The following is a 12132-nucleotide window of genomic DNA, read 5'->3' as shown; positions in this document are numbered from 1 at the left end:
GTGCTATAACACTGCCTTTTGCTTAAGTTTCTTGTTAACACCTGCTGGACGGTATTATAATTGCCCCTGAACTTTCCTGTCTCTAACTCTGGTCTACAATGTTCACGAGGCTCTCTTGTACTCCTGAGAGATCAAGTGTGATCAAGCATTATTCTGGACGTTTCTGTGAGAGCGTTGTGAATAAGAACGGCATTTACAACAGTGGACTCTGAGCAAAGAATAATTCCCAGCACAGAGAGGGCGGGTCATGGCAAACTGGGGCAGAGCTGAATAGAGCAGACTGGCCTCCACCAGGCTGGGGTAATTTCTGTTATAGTTGGCCTTCGGACTTGATGGCAGCGTTTCTTTTCCTGTTTGCTAACCTGTAAACACACCCTGCAGAGTTTGGACTTGCTAGGCTCCATAATGGTATGGGCCAATGAGATCTCTCCCTCTCCCCTCCCTGCCCCCACCCCGCTCTCCCCAGGATGTTTTAGCATCAGTCACCCAACAGACAATTATGTTAAGAATTTTTTTGTTTTTGTTTTTGTTTTTTGAGACAGGGTTTCTCTGTAGCTTTGGTGCCTGTCCTGGAACTAGCTCTTGTAGACCAGGCTGGTTTCGAACTCACAGAGATCTGCCTGCCTCTGCCTCTCGAGTGCTGGGATTAAAGGCGCATGCACCACCGCCCAGTGACATTAAGAATCTTAATGAGGGGGTCAAGGATTCAGCTCAGTGGTGGAGAGAAGAGAAATGAAATAGATGGAAACTTAGATCTTCAAATAGTGAAGGATGCTAGGAATGAGGAATGAATATCTGAACAAATATAAACTTTTTTGCAATATATATTTTCCTTTAAAAAGTACAGTTGAGAAGGTATGGTGGCATACACCTTTTATTGCAGAGGCAGGTAGGTGGATCTCTGTGAGTCTGAGGCCAGCCTGGTTTACAGCATGAGTTCCAGGACAGTCAGGGTTATGGAGAAAGATCCCCCCCCCATCTCTCTCTCTCCTCTCTCTCTCTTTCTCTCTCTCTCTCAACACACACACACACACACACACACACACACACACACACACACACACAATAGACTCGAGGCTGGAAGAGATGGCACAGTGGGTAAGAGCACTGGTTGCTCTTGCAGAGGATCTGAGTTCAATTCCTGGAACCTATATGATATCACACAGTTGTCTGTCACTCCAAGTCCAGGGGATCCTATACCCTGTCCTGGCCTACATGGGCATCAAGAATGCATATGGTGTGTAGACATACACACAGACAAAGCATCTACCCACATTTTTTTTTTAAAAAAGTAGTTGATTCTGAGTTGAATACGGTTGCACATGCCTTTGATCTCTGCACTTGTGAGGAAGAAGCAGACATAACTCTGTGAGTTCCAGGCCAGCTTGGTCTATATATTGAGTTCTAGGTGTACCAGGGCTACATGGTAAGACTCTGTTTCAAAACAAAAAAAAATAAATAAAATGTAGTTTATTCTTTAAAAAATTATTTTAGCTGGGTGTGGCGGCAAATGCCTTTAGTCCTAGCAGAGGCAGGTGGATCTTTGAGTTCCAGGCCATCTTGGTCTACAGAGCGAGTCCCAGAACAGTCAGAGCTACACAGAGAAACCCTGTCACTAAAAACCAAAAATAGTAAATAAATAAATAATACAAATTAAAAAGATTTGTTTTTAATTATGTGTATCTATGTGGGGAATGTGCATGTGTGTGCAGAGACTCTTGGAGTTCAGAAGAGGGTGTCAGATCCCTGGAGCTGGAATTATAGGTAGGCACACAAGCTGTCATGTGGGTGCTGGGAACCAAACCTGGGTCCTCTGCAAGAGCAGCAAGTGCTCTTAACCATGGAGCCATCTCTGCAGCCCCAAAGTAATTGTTTCTTATTTTCTTCCTTCCTTCCTCCCTCCCTCCCTCCCTCCCTCCCTCCCTCCCTTCCTCTCTTCTTTTTGAGACATGATTTCTTCTATGTAGTCCTGGATGTCCTGAAACGTTATCTGCAGACCAGGCTGGTGTTGAACTTACAGAATAACCTGTCTCTGCCTCCTGAGTGTTGGAACTAAAAGTGTCTACCACTACATTTGGCAAGTAATTGATTTCTTTTAAGGTAAAAACAGTAAGTGTTTGTGTTTATAATCTATTTAGAAATAAAATATAAGATGAAAACATAAATCACCAGGTACAGGGTGTATATTTTTAAAGATTTATGATATTTATGTATATGTCATGTGTGTGTGTCTGAGTATATGCCTTATGTATACGGGTGCCTGCTAAGGCCAGAAGAGGATCTCAGATTCCCTGGTGCTGGAGTAATAGTTTGTTGTTGGCCACCTAGCCTGGGTACTGAGAACTAAACTCAGGTCCCCTGGAAGAGCTGCAAATTTACCCATAATCTCATCAGAAAAGTTAAAAGAAACTCCTAGGTTCTAGGCTGAGGGATACAATCCCTTACGAAGGGATTTTTCACAGTAGAGGCATAACAGCAAAGAAAGGTGATAGCCAGCGCTGGGCAGGATCTTGGGGCTGTATGACTATCATGACATATAACAAAAGCAGCTCTTGCTCTGCTGCCTTTCTCTGTGTCTCCATCTTAGCCTTTGTCTGAAAGGATTCTTTCCACAGCAGCGCTGGTCCTCATGTTTCTGGCTTTTAAAGTTTATCTCCTTTTTTTTTCATTAGAAAGCAATAATTGTTCATATGTTAAGGCTACCTTTTAAAATCACCTTGGAGGCCGGGCGGTGGTGGCGCACGCCTTTAATCCCAGCACTCGGGAGGCAGAGGCAGGCGGATCTCTGTGAGTTCGAGACCAGCCTGGTCTACAGAGCTAGTTCCAGGACAGGCTTCAAAGCCACAGAGAAACCCTGTCTCGAAAAACAAAAAAAAAAAAAAAAAAAAAAAAAAAAAGTAAAATCACCTTGGCCCAAGCTAGAATCAGCTAAGAGGAGGGAACTTCACAAGATAATGTCTTCATGAGATTGGGCTGGAGGCAAGCCTGTGGGGGTATTTTCTTGATTAATGATTGGCATGGGAGAGTCCAGGCCACTGTGAGTGGTGCCAATTCCTGGGCAGGTGGCTTTGAGGTGTACAAGAAAAACGGCTGAACAAGTCATGGAAAGGAAGTCAGTAAGCAGTATTATCCATATTCCTGATCTGAATTCCCTTAATCACAATCTTAGTTAGGGTTTCTATTGCTGTGAAGAGACACCATAACCAACACAACTCTTTTTTTGGGGGGCGGGGATTGAGACAGGATTTCTTGTGTAACCCTGGCTGTCCTGGAATTTCTTCTGTGGACCAGGCTGACTTCGAATTCACAGAGATCCACATGCCTCTGCCTCCTGAGTGCTGGGATTAAAGGTGTGCACCATTACTGCCTGGCTCAAGACCATGGTGACTCTTATAAAGGAAAACATTTAATTGGGGTGGCTTACAGTTTCAGAGGTTTAGTTCATTATTGTTATGGCAAGACATGGTGACATGCAGGCAGACATGGTGCTGGAGAAGGAATGGAGAGCTCCACATCTTGATCTGCAGGGAACAGGAAGTTAACTGTCATACTGGGCATCGCTTGAGCATAGAAGACCTCAAAGCCCACCCTCACAGTGACACACTTCCTCCAACTAGGCCATACCTCCTAATAACTCTGCTCCCTTTAGGGGCCATTTTCTTTCAAACCACCACAGATAGAGTGTAACTGAAGAGATGTAAGATAAAATAAATAATTTTCCTCCCCAAGTGGCTTTTAGTCATGGTGGTCTCCCACAGCAGAAGAAAAGTTACTAAGACAGGGGTAAAGTACATTATCTCAAAGCAGGCTTCTCAAGAAAGATTCGTTTTTATTTGTGTGTGTGCACATGTGAGTATATGTGTCCAAGGATGACAGAAGGGGGTGTTGAAGCCCCTGGAGTCACCCAACACAGGCACCGGCAACCTGTTCTCTGAAGGGGCAGCCAACACTCTTAACCAGCCCTCTCCCAGGTTTTTTACCTTGACCTGAGCTGTTTTAAAAAAATTTATTTATTTATTTATTTATTTATTTATTTATTTATTTATTATGTACACAATGTTCTGTTTGTGTGTATGCCTGCAGGCCAGAAGAGGGCACCAGGCCCCATTACAGATGGTTGTGAGCCACCATGTGGTTGCTGGGAGTTGAACTCAGGACCTTTGAAAGAACAGGCAATAGCTCTTAACCTCTGAGCCATCTCTCCAGCCCTTGACTTGAGTTGTTTAAAGGGGGTTGTCCCACTGACTGGGAACAGCAGAACAGATAAATTAGGTGGGAGACAGACCACATTCTCCGTGAGTACAGAGCCAGAATGAAGAAACAGACGTGCACACGGGCATAGGGGCAAGCTCAGAGCAGCCCTTATCTTGTGCTATCATGGAAGTTCTGAGAAGACCTCCTCAGAGCCACCAACTTGGAGCTTGAGTCTCAGAAATGTGATCTAGACAAAGACAAGGTTCTTGGTCACAGGAGGCCTGAGCTGCTTGTCAGAAGCAGGTGTCAATAAAAGAAACAGATTGAGGAAACACGTTTGTATTATCCACACCGAAGCAGGAGGCACAGCCAGGCCTCACAGTCGATAGCCTGTGTCTTACAGCTGTCCTTCTCCGTAGGGCTTCGGATCGGCTCTTCAGATCTAGTCTCCTCCAGCAAGACTCTTGGTGGCTTCCTCTCTGCTGTCCAGGATGCTGGGGAGCTGTGGCTAGCTCCAACTCCACAGGGACCAGCGTTGTATGGCCTTTCTATGCAGCCCTCTTCTGCCTCAAGGGATGAGATCACAAGGGTGTGTCACCGTGCCTGGCTTTTTCATGTGGGTTTGGGGGGTTGGGTGCAAACCCTCATGCTTACATGGCAAAAATGATCTCCTAGGCCCTTGGTGACTCTTTTTTAGGCCAGAATTCTTGGACAGCTTGTTACACAGTACAAAGAAAAAGAGAGCCCACAGCCTCCCTGTCTTGGTTTAGTCAACAGAAGAGCATACCTTATACCTTTTAGCATACCTGTATTGAAACACCAGGGAAGCAGTTTTATTAGTTAGACTCCTTCACAAGAATTTTCTCCTTGGGAGACTAAGCAATGTTTCCTAAACCTCCTTCTAAAAGCTCAACAACAAACCAAAGTTAGGTCCACCAAAAGTTCACTGTAGTGAACCATTGAGCTTACTAGGCTTACGAGAGCATTGGGTGAGGGGTTACAAGCTGAAGTGTAGGTAACCCTAAAATAACCATGATAGAAAGTCTGCACCCAGCATGGAAGATGGCTCCTCCATGCCTGTGTATATGGAACCCTTTTCCTGTAGTCTTCCTAGCTTATATTTTCTAACCCTTCTCTGAGCTCCCAAGCCACGGGCAACTAGAGTAAATGGCATACAGCTGGCTGGAAGGAGTAGCTAGATAGGCAGGTGATGTTCCAGTGGCCCTCTCTGCTCACTCCTTCTAGGAAGGAGTGCCAAGTCACATCCACGGATGGGATGGTCTTTCATAGGCAGGCACAGGTCATAGAAAGAAGGCAGTTGTGCTGGCAGGATAGTTCTATACAATAGCTCCCATCACATGTTCAAGCAGGGGCCAATCAGTTTAGCTAGATGATAGGCATCTTTTATTGGCAAGGCCGGCCTGATCTGTATTTGGTGGTCTGGATGTAGTGTGATGGCCAGGGCCACCAGGACAAGAGCAGAGAAGGGCAACTCAGCTCCTCAGGAGAGAGGAGAGTTGCTGCGCAGTCCAAGGTGACAGATGCCTGCTGGAGGTACCACGTGGGCACCATCTGCCCACACAGGACACAGTTAGGAAGCCCCTGTCACAGGGAGGCTCTAGGGTACTGTGTGGAAAGAGATGGTCTGATGAACACCTTTTCAGTAATAAAAATCAATCTAGGAAAGCCCAGATTGGTAAAAACATCTCCTGGCAAGGCTGTCAATCTCTGCCTGCCTTCGTGGCCTCCCCTCCACAGTCCCTGTGGTCCATATCCTGGTAACAATTACGGTTCTTCTTCCAGACCCTGTACAAACAGTAACAATGTGGCCTCTCTTGAGAGCCAGCATCCTTGACTTCAGCTCCTCACTATTCCCCCCCTTCCTAGGAGAACATTCCAGCCCCATGAGGTCAGCAAGCCGAGGGAAGCAGGGCAGGGAGGGGGGGCCTTCTGGTTCCCCCACTCCGTTCCTTAGTCACTGTAAGTCTCCCAGCTACTGGTGGTCTCGGCAAGCTCTGAGCATATTTGAATCCTCACACTGGTGTGAGGCAAGAATCCACTCTTGTGAAATGGCTTAGGGACCAACGAAAGCGAGAAAATTGCAAGCCCTCCCTTCCCCTCTTTCCCCGAACCTTCCCCCAGGGGCCTGTGCTTGGGCAGCTGAAGAATCTGGCATTTGGTGGACCAGCCCTGAGGACTAATGGATGCTCTGCCCACAGCGAACACAGGATGAACCGAGCTGACAAAGCCCGAAGGAGGCCCTGCACTTTCCACATTTGAATGTCAGATGGGCTCAGCTCCCACCCCTTTAGGCAGCACCCTCGGTTGTGTGGGTGAGGAGACAAAAGACTTACCCAGTGAGTATGGTGGTGGAAACCTGCATCCAAACTCCGGCGGGAATCTAGAACTTCTCCCATCTGCCTCTGTGGCAATAGCGGACTACTGACATCCCCAGCATCATGCCTGCCCTCCCAGTGACCCAAGACGTCATCTATAAAGACTGTTCACTGTGCAAAGAACTCCAGGAGAGATGGAGGTACCTGAGAAAGACAAAATAGATCCTGAACTCTGCTCGTGCAGCCGGTGACCTAGAAAGAGCACACTTTTCTAATCCTTATAGAGGATCCCACCAAGTGTCTCACATTAGCCCTAGCAAAGCCCATTTGGAGCTTCAACATCCTGACAGTCCCCACTCACTCAAACACCTGTTCTCTTCTTCCAGGCTGTCTTGAATTGGGACCCAGCAAGTCCCTAAACTTATTCCCACAACTCACCAAGCATTTTCTTGCTGGAAGGGTCATGTTCTTCTGGTTCCCTGAGTCTGGAATGTCATTCTCTTTGCAGCCACCTCTTCTACTTCTAGTTCACAAAAACTAGCTTTCATGTAAACTCCAAGCTGAGAGTAAGCAGTTATGCTGGCTAGTTTTGATGTCACCGGGGAAGAGGTACTCTCAACTGAGAAAATACCTCCATTTTTCATGCGATTGGAGTTGAGGGCTCAGCTCATTGTGAATGGTGTCTTGTCTGAGCACGTGGTCCTGGATTATATAAAATACCAATCTGAGGGAGCCATAAGCAAGCAAGGAAGCATTGTTCCTCAGGGTCCTGTCAGGAATCCCTGCTATGTCTTCTTGTCATGATGACTGTAAATGTGCATCAGCCCTTTCCTCCCTCAGCTGCTTTTGGTCATGGTCTTCATCACATCAGCAGCAGAGAACTAGGACAGTGGTGTGTGTGCTTCTGCAGCCCAAGCAGCTGGGAGGACTGATCAAGAGAATCTCTAGTTCAAAACTAGCCTGGGCTGCATAGCCTGACACCCTGCCTCAAAGTAAAGAAAACTCCCATAGTGCTACTGAGCCTTGTACTTTTTTTTTGCACATTTCTACATTTAACTGCTATGAGTTTCATTTTTTAATATTTATTTATTTACTTATTTATTATGTATACAATATTCTGTCTGTGTGTATGCCTGCAGGCCAGAAGAGGGCACCAGACCCCATTACAGATGGTTGTGAGCCACCATGTGGTTGCTGGGAATTGAACTCAGGACCTTTGGAAGAGCAGGCAATGCTCTTAACCTCTGAGCCATCTCTCCAGCCCCTATGAGTTTCATTTTTATTTTGACTTGGATGCCTTTCATCCTTCCTCCTCTTATCATCATCATCATCATCATCATCATCATCATCATCATCATCATCATCGTAGGTATATGAATGAGTGCCTCATATGTTCAGGTGTGCATTCCTGATTCCCAAGGAAATCAGGAGAAGGCATTGGATCCTTGGTACTGGAGTTACGTGTTCTGGGACCCTAACCGTTGTCCTCTACAAGAGCAACAAATGTTCTTAATGGCAGAGCCGTCTCTCCAGTCTCTGCCCATCATCTTTCACTATTGCTTATTATGTAAGTTTAAATATAATAAAAACCAAAAACCAACCAAACAAAAAGCAATACCGGGCGGCGGCGGCACATGTCCTTAATCCCAGCTCTTGGGAGGCAGACACAGGCACATCTCTGAGATGGAAGCCAGCCTGGTCTACAGAGCGAGTTCCGGGACAGTCAAGGCTACACAGAGAAATCCTGTCCAAAAAAACAAAAACAAAAACAAAAACAAAAACAACCCCCAAAAAACAAAAAAACAACAAAAAATAAATATAAAAAGATAACAACAATGTAAACAAAAGCTAATAAAAAAATCAAATACATCAAATACATTCTGATGTTCCTCTAGAAAGCTTTTCACTACAGCTAGGCTTCCTCTCTCTCTGTTTGTCCATCCTGCAGCGAGCACTCAACAGGCATGAGACCCAGTGTTAAGTACTTCACACGCTGGATCTCTTTGCTTCCTTAATTCGCCTTTTCGGAGGAAGAAACTGAGGCTCGAAAAGACTCGCCGACGACTTTCCAACTGCCTCCTGTGACTAGGGCTGGCTGTCCTCAGTCACTAGGTGTGAGGCCACTCCGCAGGCTCACTTCTGCTGTGATTGACAGGCCGTCCATCCACGCCAACCCCAGCGGCTCCTGGGGAACTAGGAACGCACACTGGGAGACCCCAATGGAGGCAGGTGTGCCAAAGGTAGAGGCACCCGCCTGAGATGGCCCCGCGCTCCCACTGCACCTCACCAGGTCCGCTTGTTTGTGCCCAAGCTTACTCCAAGCGCGCGCCGCCTGTCACCGTCACGTGGCCGCCCCTCCCCGCCCCACCCCTCGGTCGCTCGCGTGGCTCCGCCCTCCGCGCCGGCCCTTCTTTCGGCCTCCTTCAGAGTCACAAGATCTCTTAGTGGGCCTTCACCTTCGCGATCCTTCCGCCGTCCCCGCCCCCACATTAAAAATCCCTTTCGGTTTTATTTTTCCAGGCCAGCTTGTATCGTCACAAGTGGGATATCCTGTTCTATCTGGAGAAGCAGATGACTTTGGCCATTGGGCATTAAGCTCGGGGTGTAGGAGGCACGCGGTTAGGGACTCTTTTTCATGGCGGAGGCCTCCGCCGTTTGGAGACGCATCAAGCCAGGGGGAGGTGCTGCGCGTCCAAGATGGCGGCGCCCTGTAGGCTGGAGGGACTGTGAGGTAAACAGCTGAGGGGGAGTAGACGGTGGGTGAGTACGGGGATATTTCCCCCTCTTTTTCTTATGGGCTTTTCGGGGCAGCCCTGGCAGCGTGACCTCAGGCTGCGGGGCACTGCGGGGCGCGTTGGCAGAGTCGGGGGTCCGGGGAAGGGGGTTCAGGGAGCGTCTCGCTCGCCCTCATCGCGCGCTGGCTCCGGCGGGGCTCGGCTAGGGCTGGTGGGGCCCCGGGGAGCCGAGGCGGGCCTGGGCCGTCGGAAGGGACAGATGGCTGCAGCTTCGGGTCTGTTGTGGGCCCGCTCGCCCGCCCCCCTCGCTTGTTGCTCTGACAGGCTCCCGCGGGGGTGCTCGGCGCAGGTCAGAGACCCCGGGCCGAGCCGGGAGACCTGGGGGTGGGGCCGCGGCCCGAGACTCCGCGGCAGCCGCTGGCGCTGCGGCTGGAGAATGAATGAAGGCCGCCCGTGGGCGCCCGAGACTGCCCAGCGTCCGCTCTGTCGGGGAAGAGTGTGCACGACCGGCGTGCCTGGCTCCGGGTGCACTTGTGGGTGTTTAATTGATGCTGGGAGACAGTTACCTTCTAGTCGGCAGAGGTGCTCGTTAGGGACAGCTACTCGCCCAGCCACTGCCGGACGCTCATTCATTCATTTGAGGAACGGGAGGGCCCCGCAGCCTGGAGTCCCAGACACCTTTGTGGAATCGAAGCACTTTCTTTGTGTTGGGGTTAAAAGAGTTTGGCTTCGTGCGCTTTGAATCTGGGAAGGGAGGGACGTGGGGGCGGGGTGGGGGTGCGGCCATTGGCAACCGGCTAACGTTTGAGGGGATGGGGACTGCTTGTGTGCCCGGGCACTATTGGAAGTGCTTTGCAGCCATCCTCTCTCTGCAGCTGGACAAAGGAGAAGCAATCTGCAGTCTCCCTCGGTGAAGAAACTGAGGTCTGGAAAGATTGGGGTAATTTGTCCAAGGTCACACCCCCTTAATCTGAGACAGCACTGGAACCGAGGACCGACTGGTTTCATTTGCCTGTTATTTGATTAAAACTGGCCTATTATTAAGTGATTTAGTTAATCATTTGGCCAAGGTCTCTGCGTGTAACTTTAAACCAGGGTGCATTTTGGCTTGTATGTCTTATTATGCTTTTTGTTTCTTGAAGCACTTTGATCTTGTTAGTCCTAATTAGACTACACAGTATTTTGTATTTTTCTATAAACCGATGACATCCACTAAAAAAAAATTATTCAAACCCTTGCTTTAAAAAAAGTGTAGAATTAGCCCTTTATTTTACATAGAGTAAGCTATGAAAGTACTAAAATAGACTAATGTTCTTCCGAGATACTTTGATTTATAACTTTATGATCAAGTTGGAGTCATCTGCATTCAAACAGGCTGGGGAAATGCAGCGGTAAATTCCGGGAAGCATCACAGAGCCTGGTCTTCTGGGAGCCCCTGATTTACGGAGCAGCCCACCTGTGATTCTTAAGTTGAGCATCCCTGAATAAACCTGGGATATGCAAATAGGAAAACCGATTTAGAGTTTTGTAAGGAAATGTCCCTTTAACAGTCATACATCAGGCAAACGAGGCTCCTCAGACTTCTCTAACCACCTGGTGTAAATGTAGGGGTATTTATAGAGGATGTAAACAGAAAATACCTTCTTACTAAAGTTAATATCTTCTCTAAAAACACCATTACATCATGGGTCTAGAAGGGCAGATGATATAAGCTTTCTCTGCTTCATGCATTTCCTGGTGTCATGAACACTTGGTATGTCCCTAAATTCCTAGTTCTAAGAAAACAGGCTTGGCTTTCTTGCTTGTTTTCATTACGCTGAAGTGTGTGCAGTCTCGTGCCTCGGCTGGGCTAAGAGCAGCGTTGTATGGTTCTTTTGCTGCTGTGATGTGAAGCTTTCAGCGCAGACCCGGTTTCACTTGTGAGATAAAACTCAGCAGTTTGATCAGACTGTGTAATGTTTGCAGGGGAGCACAATTGCCAGAAGCAAGGGATCCCAAACTAGTTCTGAACCTCTGTGCACCCAAACATCTGGCCCCGTAGTCGGTATACCTACATATTTTGTTCTTGAGGATAGACACCCTGCTCGCGTTTGTTTGTTTGTTTGTTTTGGAAGAAGTCTTCTCTCTACTGCAAAGGTAGGTGATCATAGGCTTAAAGTATCATTTTGGCTATTTGCTTTTTTAAATTTATGATTTATTGTAGAGGGCTTTCTTAAGCTATCTTATTCATGTAGTTGTGGATTTTAAGCTTTGTACACAGGTAGCTTGACCTGTAAGTGCTGTCTTCTTTCAAAGTTTTTAGATTGTAGGTATGTTTGTTTTTTAATTCCAGTGCCATACTGAACTAACATTAGTTTCTCCCAGAACTGACTAGATATCCTCGAATGCCAGATTTCTTGAGTGAAAATCTTGCTGAGTGTTAGTAAATATTCTGACTAGTTTTAATTGATCTTCACTCTATGGTAATAGTTCTATAATGACAAAGACAACGAACGAACGTGTGACTCTTGGGCCAGCTGGGAGGGTGAGCTTGTTTATCCTTTAAACAGAGATTCCCTTTATTTTCTCTTGTAAATCTCCTTTTAAAAGACAAGTCTTATTGGTCATATATAAGTAACTTCAGGCATAAAAGAAAAGTATATGAAATAGTTGAGGTATTTTTGTTGTTTTGCTCATATGTGTGTTTTAAAGCCTCTGATCATTGCTTTGTGTGTGTGTGTGTGTGTGTGTGTGCATACTCATTTAAATTGCACTGAGATTTCCTGTAAAGTAATTTGAGAGCCGGGCGGTGGTGGCGCACGCCTTTAATCCCAGCACTTGGGAGGCAGAGGCAGGCGGATCTCTGTGAGTTCGAGACCAGCCTGGTC

The 12132-nt window shown here is 47.3% G+C and overlaps 1 protein-coding gene across 4 annotated transcripts in view; it reads left to right on the top strand.

Annotated features, from left to right (window-relative positions):
- The first annotated feature begins 9101 nt into the window (after positions 1–9101).
- Positions 9102–12132, top strand: part of Tsc1 (TSC complex subunit 1) — a 44615-nt gene continuing 41584 nt past the window's right edge. The window contains exon 1 of one of the 4 annotated variants that reach the window (XM_013345942.2): positions 9102–9290. The gene's annotated coding sequence lies outside the window, so the exon portion shown is untranslated. Of the gene's footprint in view, positions 9291–11255; positions 11402–12132 lie in introns of those variants that run through there. The other 3 variants (XM_013345940.2, XM_005346186.3, XM_013345941.2) reach the window with 3 other exon arrangements.

The sequence above is a fragment of the Microtus ochrogaster genome, chromosome 4 (assembly GCF_000317375.1).
Source record: "Microtus ochrogaster isolate Prairie Vole_2 chromosome 4, MicOch1.0, whole genome shotgun sequence".
Lineage (NCBI taxonomy): Eukaryota > Metazoa > Chordata > Mammalia > Rodentia > Cricetidae > Microtus > Microtus ochrogaster.
Note: the sequence above shows the minus strand (reverse complement) of the source record. Positions and strands in the feature narration are given on the sequence as shown.